An 18,662-nucleotide genomic window follows, 5' to 3' on the forward strand; every position below is an offset into this window, starting at 1 on the left:
TAAGTGAATGAATTAAAGAAAGCCAACCAGGAGAGTGATGTCACCAAGATGATGACATAAGTCGTTGCTGACTTCACTCTCCCTCATAAGAAGAGCAACTAACAACTATTCATGGACAAGGCATCACTGACAAAACCCTAAAGAAAGAGAATCAAAAAAGGAAATCACAAAAGGGAAATGAAACACAGCTAGAAAATTACTACTCTACTTCCTTCTCATCAGCTCCAATGGTTTATTATGAACAAGTGTGATTATTCCAATGTCTTCATCCCTGTTGACAGATGACAGACTCTGATCAGCAAAAGCCAGTTGACTTCACGGACAAGAAGTTCTGATGTGAAGTGGCCAAGAAGAGGCAAGGGGACAGGTGGACAGGTAAAGGATAAAGCAGCCTCCAAAATAGAGCATTTGGGAGACATGAGATTCTCCTGTTCTCATCTCCCACCTATAGAGCAGCCACCCACCCCCTTATGCACGGTTTCACTTTCCACAGTTTCAGTTACCCATGGCTAACTGTGGTCCAAAAATATTAAATGGGAAATTCCAGAAATAAACAATTCATAAGTTTTAAATTGTGCACCATAGCATGATGAACTCACACTGTCTTACCCCATCCCATCCTACCTGGAGTATGAATCATCCCTTTGCCCAGCATATCCACACTGTCTATACAACCTGCCTGTTAGTCACTTAGCAGCCTTCTCAGTTATCAGATGGATTATCAGAGAGATTGCATTCACATAACTTTTATTACAATTATAGTTGTTCTATTTTATTGTTAGTTTTTATTGTTAATCCCTTACTGTGTCTAATTTAAAAATTAAACTTTATCACAGGTATGTACGCATAGGAAAAAACATTGTACATACAGGTTTTGGTACCATGGGTGGTTTCAGGAATCCACCAGGGGTCTTGGAATGTGTCCCCCTCAGACAAAGGGGGACGAATGTACCACTCCCCTGATAAGGCTATTTACTGGTCCACAGTCCTCAAATTCTTTCCATTTTGACTGACTATGAGGTTGAGGGAATTCAAGACCCTGTAGAACCAAATATACCGTGGGCCACTCCCCTTCCCTCACTGCTCCCAGTCCCTTTCTGGCCAATGTTCCTCGAGTACCAGGGCCCAGGACAATGGACCTGTGTCCCCGGCCCTGAGTCAGACCAATGCAAAACCATCACTGCTGATCTCTGCTCTTCCTTCCTGCACCCTAAGGCCTTCTCCTTGCTTCGCTGGGCTCCTCTGTCCCCGCCTCAGGGACCCCGCATGGGCACGTGCTGCCTCTTCCCCAGTCTTCATGCTGTGTCGTGGAAGCCTTTCTCTTGTCCTGTGTTTCCCTGAAGGGCCTCCAGGCCCAGAAGCAAATGTCTCCCAGGACATCCTGGTGGTAAAGCTCCCAAACTCTCTTTCACTCCCTTCACTCACTCCTGCCCAAGAGAGAAAGTGTCTGGTGATATTGAAAGAAAAAAAAAAAAAAAACGGAAAGAAAAAAAAAAGAAACAACAGTGCAGTGCTCACTCATCTCCTGTCACTCTGGCCCTCAAGGGCTTTCCTCTGCCCCCTGCCAGGGAAAGCACTTGTCCAGGTGGAGAATCCTGGGGACCTGCTGTTCTTGGGAAGGTCACTTTCCCACGGATGGGTCAGCCCATAAGCCAGCAGGGGGTGGGAATGATGTAAATACTGGGAGACTGGAAAGAAATGACACTTCCCAACTAGGTCTAAATCCAACTTTATCAGTGATAAATCTGATTCTTAACCTCCGTCTCTCTGGCTCCTGTGTATATTCTCTTAAAGGTTAGGGAAAGGAAAAGTGGGGTTAATTTGTTGGCCCCACTAAAAGAATAGCAATTGTGCTATGATTATAGACAACTGTTAGTCCAAATTACTGATCCTCCCTCGTCCCCAGCACCCTCTCCTCCTTCTCCCCCGAACTGTCAACAAGTGCTTAATATTCCTTTATTTGAAATGTGATGTGTATCAGCATATATGATAGACATTTTTATTCCTTATTTTTTCTAATTTATACAAAAGATAATTAGGTTTTCATTTCAACAGCTTGGAGGGCTCAGATGCAAAGAGGCTGCTGTGAGGGAGGCCTAGATTCCTTCTAGCTGCCCCTGTGGCCCCTGTCCACGGCTCCCTTTGCCCTGTAAGGGCTTCACCCCTCCTTTCTAGGTGTTCTCTCCTACCACACCCGCCCCACTCCATCAGAGCAAGTGCCTCAAAATGAACAAAGTTATCTGATAGCTGTATAATAAGATTTTGCCATTGGGGGAAGCCAGATGTGGGGTGCAAGGGGCTTTGTGTATTACTGTTGCAAATTATTGCGAGTCTACAATTATTTCAAAACAAAAAGTGTTTTTAAAATGAAATAAGTCAGCGCTTGCTGGGGAAAGCCACAGTGGTAGAACCCCAAAGTGAGGGGAGGTGGGGTAACTGATGATGATGAAGCTCTGTGACAACGTAAGGTGCTGAAGGACAACACCAGGCCCCGGCCTCTGCCGCTGCCATGGTGTCCACTGGCCAGGCCTGGAGCACCAGCCAGTTCTTGAAATGTTTTAGGATGGGTTTGATACTTTTAAAAGAACAAAACGATGTTTTCCAATAAAGCTGTTTGGTATGAACTTGGAAATGTTACCACTTGATCCAAAATGTTTTACAGTTGTTGGGTTTTTTTTTTTAAATAGTTGAGTGAGTTTCTATCCTCTTTTAAAAAATCAAAACTCAACCTTAAAAGTACATAAATATTTAATTTTGCACAGAAAGGTATGGCTCTCCAGATGGGGAATCTATCCAATTCATGATCTCAAGCATTTTACGGCCACGCTTTCCTGCAAATCACATTGATGGCACAAACCCAGCTGTGTACTCAAGTGTTTTGTCACATTCCTGACCCCAGAATCAAATTTCTCATGTGGGAGGTTGAGCCAAAGGTATGTTCCAACAAATCCCTACAGAAGTGGGTCGAAAGGCTGACATTCCTGTCCCCCTTCATCTCTGCCTCCCCTTGAAAGTCTGGAGCCAGGGCAAACTGGAACCTGTGAGCTTCGGGGACCCCATCCAACTCTACCTAGAATGAAGGAAAACCCATGTCTGCGATCTGATCCAGGCAGACAGAGCGAGAGACCGTGCCACGTCACCACATAGACTGGTCCCCAGGGCCATCTTGGATGCAAACTTTTGCTTCAAATGGATATATAAAGACAGCTACTCAACCCACACGAATAGAGGCAGGCTAAAACCCTGGTGGCCCTCTCACACACAGAGAGCCAGATGTGCCCCCATTTCTACCAATGTTCCAGGTAAGGCAGTCTGAGAGTGGACCTTTGTACCTGACACTCTGGGATCCAAAATCCTTGTCAATATGGCACTTGTCTTAAGGAGCATGGAGATCTGAGTATCTTAGTCGAAGCGTTCATGGGGCTCGACCAGCACAGTCAGTGTGGTCCTCGTGTCAGAGAGCTCGACCTCCCTTTATTAGTTATCTTCTAACAGGGTTGTCTCAGGCTAGGGTAAGAGACCTGGTCCCAGAAAGCACACATAGCTGCTCTGTCACTCCAATCCCTGAGTGGCATAAGCAGGGGTCTCTGGAAGCCGGGCCAAGAGGTCGTGGTAAGTCTAGGACTTCCTATCCAGTAAGTCCCCATACTCCTACCATCCAACAGCATGTGACAGTCCATTGATAATGAGTCATTTTAGTCACAAAGACTTCCACTTTCAGAAGCAAACTGTCCCCAGGGTTTTCCCTTCTACACAAAACCCAAACTTCCTTCATCCCTGGGTACCAACCGACTCACACACATATACACACAAATGCACACAATTGTTTCATGAGTATGACAAAATATTTTCACTTTTTAAAATGTACCTAAAAAAAACAATTAAACCAAATAAATATATTGTCTTTATCCAGAAGTTTTGACACAAAGTTTAGTTTATCAAAACTTATTAAAAAGCTAACACATGTACACACACGCACAAAGAAATTAGAAAGTTTTATGTCCCCACTTTTAAACAACCAGTAGGAAAATTTTTCAGTGCCCATGAGTAAAGCACAAGTAACAGCCCCATTTGAACAATAAGAAGCTACTACATTTCTGCTCAGAAAACTGAATAGAAATCATAAGGAGGAAGAAAGCCAACAAGAAGTACCAGTTTAAGGCTTGAAACAAAAGCTTCCCCTACCACAGAATAGAAAATAACAATGTGACACTTCACAAAGCACTTTCACATCCATATATCATTTGATTATAACAATCCTATTATTAAAATCCCACACTGCAGATTAGCAATTTGCCCTGGTTATACTTACAAAGTCAGGACGAAAATCCAGGTTTTCTGACTCCAACTCCCTTGATCTCTATCACACCAGTATTTCTCAAACTTCATTTTCACCCCACCTTCATGTATTTTTATCAGATCAGCATTCCATCTGCACAATCATTTCCTTATTATTTTCATTTTTTAATTGCCCCACTAAGGCATTGTGTATTAAGGCTGTGTGTATTTTAAAATACTTTTCCCGCAAATGTCCATCAATAAAGATTATCATAAAATTAAAAAGGACAAAACCAAAATGATATTATTAACTTTTAGCTGGATGTTCGCCTGTCAAAAGCTCTGGGTCTGAGATATATCTGTTCTCTATTTATTGGAAAGAAAGAAATAGAGAGAGAGAGAGAGAGCGAAGGAGAGAAGGAGAGAGAAAAGATGGAGGAGGAAGAAGCAAAAGAGAAGGAAAGATTATCGAGCCTTAGGTGAGTCTTTCTCCTTCAATTAGTCAAGACTGGGGGAAAAAACTGAAAAGAGAATAAATATTACTTCCCAAGGTGATTCTGATATTATTTAATGCTGTGCTCATGAAGCTGGGGTACCCTTTGAGCAGCACTGCCTTGAGCCACGTTGCACGGGGCAGTGTCGACATGCAAATGCATTTAAAATATTGAAAAGGGGCTCACAGTTCTTGAAGGTCCAATATTGATTTGGACTCAAATAATAATCTTTAAAGCTCAGGCAGGTTATCTGCAAATTGAGGAGGGATTGCAGTGAGATGTCTAGTGGTCTTCCAATTCTAATATTTGTAAAATCATAGTCTCTCTCAATATGGAGCATAAAAAAGACATCATGGTTGGAAAAGTAGGAGGAAAAAGTAGGCAGGCACATCTTGGGTAGGAAGACAAATGCTTTGCATTCTGCTTCTCTTTCACAGGAAAACTGTGCAAGGACATTTTAAGTCCACATAATGTCTGCCTTCCTTTCTTTTCCTTTCCTTTCCCTCCCTCCCTCAGTTCCTCCCTTCCTCCTTTCTAAAAATGTTTTTTGAGAAATATTTTAATAGTACCTAATTTATATAGTAAGATACACAATTATTAGTTTAAAAATAATTAATACATGTATGAACAAAATAATGACCCTGGACCTTTACTTGGTATTCAGAAGTTTTTAAAAAGAAAAAAAGAAAAAAGTAATTGCAGACTGAAGAAAAGAAGGAAAGGTACTCAGCAACAAAAATTCTTGAAAATCACCATCTGGTCAACCTAAATGATATCCTTAGTAATATAAGGTAGCCAATAAAAAACAATAAATTTTTTTTAAAACCCCTAATGTAGAATAGCATCCTGAAAGCATTAGAAAATGAAGGCCAAGTGCCTTGCTGGCAGTATTTGAAGGCCAAAGGTAGGAAGAAAGCAAATTACTTGTGTCATTAAAGTACTTTATTATAATGCCTCGGAGTTCTTCACACACACAAAAAGCATCACTTCCTCAGTGAAACAAGTCACATAAAATCCACTTCCACAAAAAATAAGTAGTAAAAGCAGTTAATGGGATTCTCTACAACATGCTTCCATGTCAGACTAAGAAACCTCAGAACTGGTTACATGTTTTTCTTCCACAAAAAGGAGTTTTTCTCACCAAAGACCAGTTGGATCTCTGAGGGTGACAAAAGAAACCATGACAATAGCAGTCTTTTATCAACAAGGGCTATCTGACCAAAAAAACTTTCTGTCTGGTATTGTCCCATTTCATCCACAGGAGACGCTCCCATGAAGTCACTTGTACCAAGAAAAGGCTGCATGCTCAGGAAACTTAAGAGTTAATTTCCAAATTGGAAGATGTTGCAAATACCAACCAATAAGGAATGAACATGCTTTGGAGCAACTGCTCCACCCAGGCGGGGAGAGGGGTGATCCAGATGGTCGTCACCACCCCAGATTTTGATGATCCACAACAGAACCTGGGTGACTATGAGAAATTGAGATGCAATTTAAAAGCTGCTTTATGAAACAGACTCCCAAACAAAGACATTCCACGAGAGAGAAAAAGAACTGAAAACGAATTCTGGGTTAGAGTAGAAAGCAAGCCAGCTTGAGACTCTGATGAGGAAATATGGCCTGTCCCCAAATCATTGCATTTTGGAAAAGAAGGGGTCTTAGGAAACTGCCAGTCTGGGGGACACACACCCAAATGCATGCTTATCAGGCCAGAGATCAGAAACAAAGCAAGGTGGAAATAGTGGGAACAAGGTTAATTGAAGAGTACATGATCTGTCTAAAAAAGCATTCAAGTTAAAAAGAAAATTGAAGTACATATGTTGGCCAAAAAAGATCTCTTTAAGCCAGTTCAGCCTAGGAGCTTCCTGTTCCTATCTCGGATAATCTAACTGTTCCTAACTCACAGTATACATACACGTGAGGGCTGAGGACCAGAGAAGTCACATCATTTGATGATAAGCACGGAAAGGTGGATACATGTAGCAGAGCCAAAGGATTGTGTTTCACATTGAGATGACGTTAAATAGACAAAATGAAATGACATTAGGCAAAAATCCTGTGCCTGCCCTTGGTTCAGGTGTACTAAACTCACATGGTTCATTCTTTCAGAGAACAAATAGAATTATCTAGTTAAACACAAAGCTACTAAGAACTGAGAGAAGATAGATGTAGGGAGAGGCTATGCTAAAACAAACAAACAAAAAACCTAACTAGTCAGAGAGTCAGATATTCAATTTTTCAATAACAATAGTTAAATCTGCAGTTAAACTGTCATAATGGCCCTGAGTAAGCTATGGCAAATGGAGCTCCTGACTTCCACTTTACAAACAGGAAAAGGGAGGCACTTAGAGCCCCCACGGCTTACTTTTAAAAATGCATTTTTTAAAAAAGTTACATGTTCAAGGTTCCTTCTAGGTACTCCTCAAAGTAAGAAAAGTCATGAGCAAAGTAAGAAAAGTCCTTTCTATTCTTGGTATTGGTTAAAGTGTATTTTTAAAAATTGGATGCCTTTCTTTTTTTTTTTTAGTGAAATTCCAGGGGAGGGGGAATCTCATTATGAAATATTAAGTGGTGTGAAATCTTCCCAGGAAATCCATGAAGTGGGGAGAAGGATGAGAACATCTTTCCTGGGACAGCTGGAACCAGACTAGATCAAGAATTGGACACAATCTTTCAGAGAGCCTCTTCCCGTGGGGCCAATGGGACTTTCCTCCCGTGGTTTCCATGTATCTAAGAAAACACAAACACATACTCAAAAGGAGGGAACGTAGACTGCAAACAGGGCTGGCAACTCTGAAATAAATGTCTCCATAGGTGCTGGGCTAAACCTTCACTATGAGGAAATAATCTCTGAGCTTTAGAGCAGCCTATGCATGAATCTTCCCCCTCCCCCATAAAATTCCCAACATGAACAACCACATTAAATTATTGCTTTTCAGAGGCCAATTCAAAAGCACCCTACTTTATCACAGAAAGAATATTCCTTGTGTATGTGAGTGCTTCCATTATGTCTTATTTGAAGGAGGAAATGAAATAAAAATCCTATCTGAGATATTTATAGATCTCATAAAATCTGATTCACTCTCAGAAGCTGCTGTAAGCTCAGTCATCAGGTAAGGAAGAAATGACAGGTGTAGTAACCAGCCCTGTATTATGCTATATATCTAATTCTGGCTTTAAAAAAAAATTACCATATACTGGAAAAACTTAAGAGAAGTGAGTTGTAAGTAAGACTGGAGAGGAAGAAAGGGGAACAGATTGGATATTTGGATAAGCAGGCCATGCAAATTCCAAGGATGTCAAACTAGGACCAGTTTCTGGGGGCAATGGGTATTGCTAGTCTTTCCCCAGTTCTGAGTCCAAGTGACTTCATCAGAGTGTCTCCTGTGGATGGATAAAGGAATACCATGTCCAGTGCTCATACTCCCTTGCCCTGCCTTCCATTTTTCACCTTCTCTTAGATACTTCAGGATCACTGAGATCTTAGAGAGACACATGAAACTATTTAGAAAAGGAGCACTGAAGGGAAGAAGAGTTGAAAGTGGAGGAGGAAAGAGCATTTGTTGAGTCGATATTACATGGCAGACACTGGACCAGAGAGCCAACATGACTGCCCTCATGTAGCATTTTTAACTCCATTCCACAGATGACAGAATGAGACTCGAGAGATATTACGTGGCTTTCTCAAGGTCGTTTCCAAGCCTCCAAGTAATTTGATGACTACAAAACATGGTGACCTTAAGGAGAGCTAGCACAGTCCAGTCTTTTTACCAATGAGAACTGAGGACCAGAAAAAAAGATAGACCAGAGAGCTGTTCAAACCCGTAGAGACCCACTGGCTGCCAAGCCATGAACTTGGACTTCTGCCTTGGTGTCTCCTACCTAACTGGGAGTCAGTATAAGTGTAAAAATTCAGAGTGTTGAGCCAACTGCCTGGGTTTGGGTCCTGGCTCAACCACTTTCAAGTTGGGTGACTTTAAGCAAGCCATTTAAAACCTCTGACCTCAAATCTCCATCTGTAAAATGGGGATAAGCAGAATATGTAACACACAGGGTAGTTGTGAGGACTAAATGAAATACTGCATATAAAGTACTCAATGATATCATCTCTAGGAAGTATTTGACATATATTAGATATTATCATGATGCTTATTATGATGACAGGAAAAATAGCCAAGTAGGAAGAGGGGGGAGGAAAGTGTGCTCTACCACTGGTTTTGAAACTCATTTGCTTTGCAGCCACATTAAGACAACTTGCTTAATTTTCCCATCTCTGAAAGGGAAATTCTGTAATATCTGCCTGCTCTTTAGTTACAGAAAGAATGTGCCAATGAAAGAGATTGTGAGTAAAACATCCCAAGCCCTTGAGCACAAAAGCTCAATACAGTTGTTTGTTAGACTTTCACAAGCAAACAAGCAAATCCCCATCACAGAGGAAATCATCTCTTGGTCCATATTAAAGAAACCAAGAGCCTTGATATAGAGAGGCAAATGCACAGGTGAGGGCTGAACAAGCCCAGAACACAGTAGAAAAGCCAGTGACACAATTTGACATTGAGCAGCCTCTCAAGTAGCTCACAGGATAATCAGTTCTGCATAGGGGTCTCTTTCACTGTCATATGCAGGAACTGCGCTCTGTTAACAGGGTCTATGGTGACCAAACGAACCAACAACAAAAGCTCAAAAGGTAAGGATAGGGGGAATCTATTTCCACTCCTTTGTATGCTGAGCAAAATTGCCTTTCCAAAAATAAGAGCCATCACTATGACCACTCCATTGAATTCCTGCTAAGTCTGCTCTGGAAGGTGAGTATGAGAGCGGGGTCAGGAGCAGGAGCAGGCAAGCACTCCCTTCCAGAGCAACTGCTGCACGGCTAATTGCCATTTTCACAGCTGGGTTGAGCTTTCCAAAAGGCATCCTTCAACCCTAAGCTCTAAGCTCCTCTCATGATGTTCTTTCTTGCCAACCATACCCCCATCAAAGACAGTTTACAGATGAAAGGATGTAGCTATAGTACATACATTTTTGCAAACATCGCAGTTTGAAATAGAGGCATTTCTAAGGCTTCTTTGTGAAGATCACCACATGCCCACGGTCATTACCACAAGAGCTAAGCCTTCCACAGGCAGGGAGGTAGCCTCCTTGCCTGAATGTCCTCAGTGGCAATTCTTCCACAGTTTATTTTTGCTTCTCTTACTAGAAACATGGGTCCTTTGAAATTCCTTATAAACAGAATCTACTTCCAAACAGTGAGGTCAGTTATAAATATGAAGAGCCACCACCTATCTGGCATCATCCAACAAACGTTCATGCATGCATCCATCCTTTTAAAACCACGGAACAGGCTTAGGTAAGTGGAAAAACATGGTCAAGGGCCTTCCGAGAATAAATTATTTGAAGCACGGCATGGCTGCAGTTTAATGCCCAATACCACAAAGATGCCAGAAACGGAATTTGACCAGGTTAAGCAAACCTGAAGTGGGTCATAGGAAATGTGAGCCAAATGGGACTGCGTTAGACACTTCACAGTGAGGGAAAGCAAAAGGAGAAGGACGAAACAACACTTGGGCAGTCGCTATTAACCAATGAGCTCGATGAAGTGCATCTACCAGCACTGTCTGGATTTACTTAAACCTCTGCTACGCTTAGATTCAAGTTATACAAGAAATGAACTACTTCCACATAAGGAGTAGGTGCCTGTAACTCTGAAAGATCTGATATTAACCTTCTATAGATTAATGATTCAAAGCCTTGGCCGCATATTGGAATCACCTAGAAGCTTTAAAAATCACTGATGCCTGGGTCGCACCCAAAGGGAGACTGATTTAATTGGTGCACCCACAGCTGAAAACCCCTGCTACAGACATAGGCCAATTTTAAGTCCAGTCATACGATAATCCCTAAATATCCACTGAATGTCTACCGTGTACAAGGCTCTCTAAGAACCTGACAAGTTAGATTAAAAGTTTATTATCGAAATTATAACCAAGGCATCAACTCTACTCTAAATCCTATGACCTAACTGGAAGAATAAGGCAACAGGAAAAAAGAAAAAAGAAAAGAAAAAAGAAAGCTATACTGTAAGACAAAACTGAAGATCATCATGAGGAAGTAAAAAGTTCTACACAAGAATGAAGTAATAGCAATTACTGTTGGGTGAGGGCAAGGAAGGGAGTTTCTTGGAAGATGTGGCAACCATGTGAAAGTTAAAGGGTGGGTAGAATAGGGACAAAGAGAATCAGAGGAGGAGAGGGAGGAAGAAGGACAAGGCTGACAGAAATGACATAAATACATACAGAAGCAGGAAAAGCACAGTCATCAATTTGGATGGCAATTACACATGAAAGGGAGAAACCTGTAACTATTACCTAAACCTAGTCTTGGAACATCTTGAAATAAGAAGTTTGACCTCATCTTATGTGCAGTAGTGAGCCACTGACAGTTTGAAAACATGGTGATGGAAGCAGAAAGTCAATCCAAGGCAAGTGACAGGGGCTGCCTTAGGACAATGGTGGAGGGAGCAACAGGTTGAAGACCACGATGAAGTACGCAGGAACCAAATCAATGGGATTTTTCAAATGATTAGATTCAAAAGAAAGAGAGGAGCCAAAGATGACTGGAGTTTCAAACCTAGGTCACAAAAAGAAAGGTCATATCAATAAAAGAAATAGGAAAGCCAGGAAGAGAAGGAAAGAAGTTGACACGTTTAAGCTTTGGGCATATTCAGCTGAGGTGATCGTGGGACAACCCCAAAAGCCTGTAGTATTTTCAGTCCCATGTTTCCAGCTCAAAAATGTGGACCCGAAACGCAGGAAAATATCTGGAGTTGGAGATGTAGATCAGCTTTGAGGAAACAAAGTAGCCTCCACTTGGGAAGGAAATTTCAGTTTCCAAGATCTTAGAGGTGAAACAGATCTGTGAGATGATTTCCAACAAAGAGTTTTCACCATCATAACTACCGGAGATGGGGTAGAGGAGGGCAAAAATTCACTGGGCAAAGGAGTGACGAGCTATCTCATGTTTCTTTCCCTCACTAGGGATATGGTGAAAATTAGGCCTGCCTCATCCTCCAGACCCAAAAGGACTTTGTAAAAACCTCACAGAAGCTGCCTTTCTTCCCAACCGCTTATCACAATATTCAGTATTTTCTGTTTAAATTTGTAAAACGTTACAACCTCACTGCCTATCCAACCCTATCAAGAAATTTAAAAACACTTCCAAAAAGACTCTCCTCAACTGACACATGATGCTGTTACAGCTTCATGCAGTCCCTTTGCTGGCAAGGTGTCAGAGACAAAGTCATTTCGCATTTGACGCTTTCTACATAAAACTCCAGTTCTATCATCTATCCGAATCCCCACTGCATCTACTGCAATGTCCCCTCCTTACTCCCGCTCCATCTGTTATTATTTAAGTGACAGTACTATTTTTTATATATGAGACTAGAATTGTAATTGAGGGGCTTTTTTTTTTTCAGGGAGTACCTTTTCCAAGTTACCACACATTATTAAAAGTGGAAAAGTGATTGTTACGTACATACATATGCCTTCTCTAAGATATTCACTTAGGGTCCAGAGAATTCCAAAATTCCAGGTACTGTAAAAAGGGAGATTTTCTTGCCTCCCTTTAAGGGGAGAATGGGGGGCGGGGGGAGGAAAGAATGAGATGTAGCTCAAAGTATATTCAGAACAGCGTGATGAAAAACATGCAAACTGATTTGGGCATCCAAAACTGTCCTGAGCCCTGGAACCACAACTGGTGATAACAACAACTGTGTGACCTTGGAGAGTTCAATGCCTCATTTGGCTTTAACAATCACATGGTACAACCCTAGTGTTTTGGAGTTGAGGAAACCAAGGCCCTTTTAGGATGTGAAATTCTAAGATCCTATGCTCCTAGCTTCAGTATAAGGCCTGGGGCCTGAATTTCAGTGTGACTCTAAGGAAATGTCAATAAACCCATATTCAGAAATAGACATTGCATATGGCTCTACATTAATTATTTTAATTACCTCTAATCATTTCCGAGTGACACAGACATGGATGCTGTTTCCTGGCCATTACGGACATGTGTATTCACATTGTATACTCATTTGTCCTAAAAGGGCCATCAGCCCCCGAAATGCCATTAGCTAAAAGCACAACAGAACTTGGCAAATCTCAAGCGTGTTTTATAAACAAAGTTATAATAAAGTGCATAAATACAGATCACAGGCACAGGTCAGTCAGTGTTCAAAAACTCAGAGGACTTAAAATCTCATTTTTGGGAAGCAATTGTGTTCTAATGTTGTATTGCTTAATTTTGAACATGCTTACTCTCCCCCACTGGAGTATAGTTCATAGAGGGCAGAATCTAAATCCAATTCAACTTTGCATCACCCAAACGGTATTTTGCACATAACTAGAATACAATCCAAATATGAAATATTTCCTATATTTTAATATAAGCAAAGAAAATATAAGGTATGGCTGAGTACATATCTACCAGCTAAATCAGGAATGGTTTCATTATGAAATCAAAAGTCACACACCTCAAGCAGGCTGACACCGTATCTCAAGGCTGCCGCTGCTCAGCTATAACATGTACCCAGCACACAACTGGTGGATAGGGGAGCTGAAGCAGCTTTGTTTGAGAGAGGAATGGCCGTAATACACCTAGTAGGGCCACATTCTCAGGGTCACACCAAAACACCAAGTGAGGAAAACAAAAAGGACTCAAGGCAGTAGAAATAATTCTCCAAATCAGCAGCAGGAAATAAAGGCAAAGTAGGAGAAAGAGCAAGATCACGACCAATCTTAGGTAAAAGCATGTCCTATAAACAGCCATATTTGGTTTATTTCGGGGACTCAGACTAAATTGAATAAGGATGCTTTATCGTGTGGATGTTTTAAGATGACACACAACGTAACTGAGCAGAGGAGTGATTCTTAATTTGTCAATATTACATGTAACATTAATGATTACATACTGTAACTTGTTCAACTGACTTCAATACCATTAGTAGTTGAAGAGTTTTCTAATCACTGTACTTGGTAAAATCAGGCAGTTGGGGTTAAAATGTTTCCGTCTGTTTATGCTAACTAAGCAAGCACTAAATTGATTTGGGAACACAAAGGGATTTATTTGTAGAGGTTAAATCTCTACTCTTCACCCTTCTGGCACCACTCAGGTTAAGTTGGGGAGCTGTCCTAAACTTTCAGCAAATCCCAATTCCAACACTAACTGATAGAACTGAGTGAACCAGAATCATAGAGGCGGTCTCTGCATTCGCCAGCCTTGGGTGCCAGCAAAGGTGATAAAAACCCCTTACACACTACTACAAGCCGCAGACATAAGGGGCATCTACTAACCAGTCTGGTCAGCTCTCCTACCAGCATGAGCTAGTTGGAACTGGCCAAACTGTATTCTTCTTTCCCCAATAGGCACAGAGTGATTAAAGAAGACTGTAATGCCTTCTTGTGCTCAAAATTTAAAATACAGGAATTCTCTAAAGGGAGAAGAATCTGAATATTTGTAAGAGAATGGCTACTAAAAGCCCCATTAGGACCCTCTCTAAACATTTCCCATTTAAATGGAGAGGCAAATAGCCCCCACTGACATTTATATTTAGAATGGGCTGGGAGAGAGGAAGAGCCCACATTTGAAGGCTGAAGGTCTCTGACATAACCATACATAAATCATTTCAGAGTGAAGCTGTCACAGTGCATCTTCTGCTCTGCCCTTTAAATGGATTGGACCCCAACATCGCATTCTCCTCAGAGTAGGGAGTGGGGGTGGGAGTTTCATGGAGAACAAAGAAGTCACCACTTCCTTTATCCCACTAAAGACAGATGTAGTAAAAATATCTGCATTGTAACATTCACCTACTTTAAAATTCCGAACTGCAAACAGGTAGACTGAATGATCAGGTCTGAAAACCCCTTAATCTACACAAAGATGTATCTATTGAAAAAAACAAAAAACGAAACATGGAAATGAATCTATTAAAGAAAGGCTAAATGTGTGATTGATTGCCTTCACATGTGCTTTCATTTATAAAGCTCCATTTATTCAGTGATTGCATTTATAAAGAAAATCTGGATAACAGGGGCAGTTCTAATTTTTTTCATCTACCAAGTCACTGTTTCAAATAAAAAAAAAAATAAGACTTATGGTAACTGAAGAGCACACAATTCACATTTTAAAAAAAAAAATGCCAGCTATTTTATCCTTTCAGTGTGGTTAGCAAGGCTCCTTTGTGTCTACAAATTTCCCTGGGTGGTGCTGTTGCCAAGAAATTCTAATTCATGACAAGGTTTTCTGCAAACTGGGGACAGAGGCAAACCTGCGGATGCGGGGACCCTACAGTTTGCTTTGTCTTTCTGGCTGAGACAGCACCTGGCTGGTCCAGCCTATAGAAGGCAGTGCAAAGGCAAGATCGCCATACAGAGGGAGAAGCAATGCAGCTCACAGATCAAACCCCATCCCTTGCACCATGAGGCTGTTCTTGGAAGGCAACCATTTTTGTAGGTTGGCCCCTAGAGATGCCTCATACCAAAGGCCCTTGTAAAAGTGTTTCAGGGTGTCTGAAACCAAGATGAAATTGCAGTGTTATGGGGATGCTTTAGTTCTTACAGTAGCCAAGTATGCCATTAGTTTAAAACAATGGGGAAATGGAGGAGGAGGGAGGAATGTTCTATGATTTATTTATTTGTTTCCAGTAGCAGTGGAAAATTTTCTCTGAGCAAAAGGAAGGCCTGAAACTGACCCCATCTGCCAATTATGAATCAGCATTAACAACAAGCATAATTCCATAAGAGTTTTCAAGTAAACATACCATGCTTCTCAATGGCATGAAACACAGCTAAGTGCATATAAGACAGAACATCGTTACTTAACCTGCACTTACAGAATAGCAGGCTGAGTATAAAGAATATATCCAAATTCTAAAAGTCTTTGTAGCTTCCTGAAGAAAAACAACCAGGAATAGTATATCAAATCCTTTTTGTTTTCCAAATCAGTAGTTGATCCAGAAAAATCATGATTTCTATTTGTAACAAAACTCATGAATGGCTCTTCCTTTATCCATCATCAAGTGGTACTCTATAAGCTACTCCAGCTTCTGTCCTACCTTTGACTTTTTCCTACTTTTACTCAGACAGCTCTTGGAAAATTTCCTGCAAGTTTCCAAAGAGCTTAAGGCTGGTAGCTTTAAGACTTGTGCGTCAGCTGAATTCCATAAAATAATAGACCACATAAGCACTGTGTAATTTACAGTTATGTGACAGGCAGAGATGATGTTACTGGGGCCAAGTGCTTGAGTATGCAGTCAGAGCCCAGGAATGGAGGGCAGTTAATATAGGATATCTGTCTAGATTTTAACATTACACCATTTTAACATTACACCAGTGATGATTTGGAGCTGTATGTGGATGAGTTGGAGCTGTATGTGGATAAGACATCACTGCTTGAAAACTCAATGTCAAAATGATGACCCCCACGACAGAAGGGCCATCACAGCATCAGTGACTATTAAGCAGGACAATTATCCCAGACCATACGTTTAAAATAAAATCCCCAAATAGTCCATCCTCAATTTTCAAATGCACAGATGTTTTGGGATTTATCATCCAAGCCACTCTTCCTCTACAAATGAAATCAGATTATTGGAATCTCTGTATTTTGCTCATCTCCTCAAGGACAGGTACACTGTTCACTCTCAGAAGAACATCTAATAATTGCTCCTTATTTGACCTCTAAAATCTGATTACTCCAGAGCATGAGGAAACTTCCTCCTGCCTGGGGTTCTTTGTAGCAACCTTCTTGAGCCTTTTTGAGCAAAGGGCTCAAAATTTCACCATCTGATGGTCAGTGTGGAACCAACAGTTGCATATAACCATCTCCCTCCTTACACTCAGAAGGCGGGGGGGCGGGGGGCAGGGAGAGGGAGGAAGGAAAAGATAGAGGTTGGAGGTTTTGCCATCAGTATGAACTCAGAGTCAGAGTCACCTTTATATAGAGCAGTCGTGACTACAGATTCCAGAGCAGAAAACTCCTTGGAGTGATCTCTTATTTTTATTTTGGAGTGCTTCCCCACAAGTTATGTTTCAGTAGGGACTATGTGCAAGCCCCTGAAATAGCTTGGCAAAGCATTTTAAGGTGAAGGTAGTTGGCAGTTGGAGAGAGCTCAGGCAAGAAATAAGGAGAGAGGTGCAGGGGGGTGAAAATTCCTTGGCCTGCAGATAGAAACTAAGCTAGAGGTTCCTTGAAAAGGGAGAGATGGTGGGGGGGGGGAGGGAGGAGGAGGGCAGGAAAAGCTGAGAAAGCTTCTGAGGAAACAATAGATCTAATACACCCCTAAATCACCAAACCAGTGATGTTTCTTTGCAGATCTAGACTTTCTCCTGGATGGTCTAACCAGATCTAGAAAAGCAGGTTTCCTCTGGAGGGGCCTTCCCCAAAAGCAGGCTTTACTACTGTGAAAACTTGAACCAAAACAAAGTTGTGTGATTCATCAGGAGGGAACGTTGTAACAAATAAAGCCAACTTTCTTCTCTCCAACCCCCCTTAATAGTTAGTCACAAACAAGAGCTGCCTTAGGCAGGCTGAGTAAAATCAACAGATTCCCTTCCCTAACCTGTCTAGACAGTTGTTAATACCCAACCATTCGACACCAGTGGGCTGACAGTGTGAAATGAAGGCTATTTCAGAAAATGAAATTCTGGCAACATTTCAGTTTAATTAGCATGTGAAATAAAAAGAGGAAAAAGATCTAGTGAAACCCTTCATAGGACAGTTTTGCTAAAGATGGGGTTGGGGGGGCAGGAGAAGGAAGCACTGAAGAAATGCCTTATCCTAAAAACGTGTGAACTGTGTATGCATTTAGAGAGAGCCAAAATCAAAGGAATCTGCCAGCATCTTTGGGCAGGAATGAATATGTGGACACACAGACACCTGGAGGAAAACTCGCAGCCTCTAATCAGGGTAGAGCAGCAACTAGTAACAATGGTATAGTCAGAGGATCAGCTTTGCCACTCCGATGGTTATACCAAAAGCCAAACCTTACTCGGGAAAGCAGCAACTGTTACATCCAAGCCTCAAGCTGGCAAATCTCGCTTTGGATCCCGGCAGAGGAAATTTAGCCGTTCATTAGCCTTAACAAGCTGCTGTCACCGAGCAGAGAAGTTACATGAGCAGCCACACACCAAGCCTCTCACAGCCCTCTACAAGGGCAAGCGGGTATCTCCAAGATGGACTGTGCAAGTTCACACTTTTGATGTGCAAATATGGACTGTTTTCTTGGACTTTCCTTGGTGCACATTGTAGAATTTTTAAAGAATACTCATGTCCCTCCACCTCCCACCCACCATATTTCCTGCAGAATGTCCCCTCAGCAGCTCCTAATCCTTGCTGACAAAACCATTATTTCCACAGCAGATCTAGCACTTTCCACTGACCAGCACTTTCTTTATTCCCCTTGACAAAGCCCAGTGAACTTGTCACCAGCCCCACTTTGCCCCCACTGGGACCGCTAGCCAACTTGGCATTGGTGCCCTTCAGCATCCTAGGAGTTTCTTAACTAGTCCTCTAAGACAAAGTCAGAGGCATGGAAGCACACATCACCCTTTGTCAGAGATTGTGTTATCTAACTGGAGAGGGACCCAAAAAAGAGAGAGAGAGAGAAACAAGGACACACATGGAGGGTGTTTTCTTTCTGGAAGCAGTGCATCGGGAAAACCTACAATGCACGGTCAGCATTAGGTAGATACATCTTCCCGTCCTCCTCCTAGATATCCTTGAGTATCTTTTGTCACTGGGCTCCTCTCGCTGCTGTCCACCTTCAAATCTCAAAATCAAGTTCCTATTCTTTATTGACATTCGCTAATTACTGGGAAAACACTCTGCTTTGCT

The 18,662-nt window shown here is 41.7% G+C and overlaps 1 protein-coding gene across 3 annotated transcripts in view; it reads right to left on the reverse strand.

Moving 5' to 3' along the window:
• The window catches only part of KLF7 (Kruppel like factor 7), a 78,536-nt gene that overhangs the window by 58,829 nt on the left and 1,045 nt on the right, over window positions 1-18,662 (reverse strand). The window lies entirely within an intron of this gene.

This window comes from Pteropus alecto, unplaced genomic scaffold (assembly GCF_000325575.1).
Source record: "Pteropus alecto unplaced genomic scaffold, ASM32557v1 scaffold3, whole genome shotgun sequence".
NCBI lineage: Eukaryota > Metazoa > Chordata > Mammalia > Chiroptera > Pteropodidae > Pteropus > Pteropus alecto.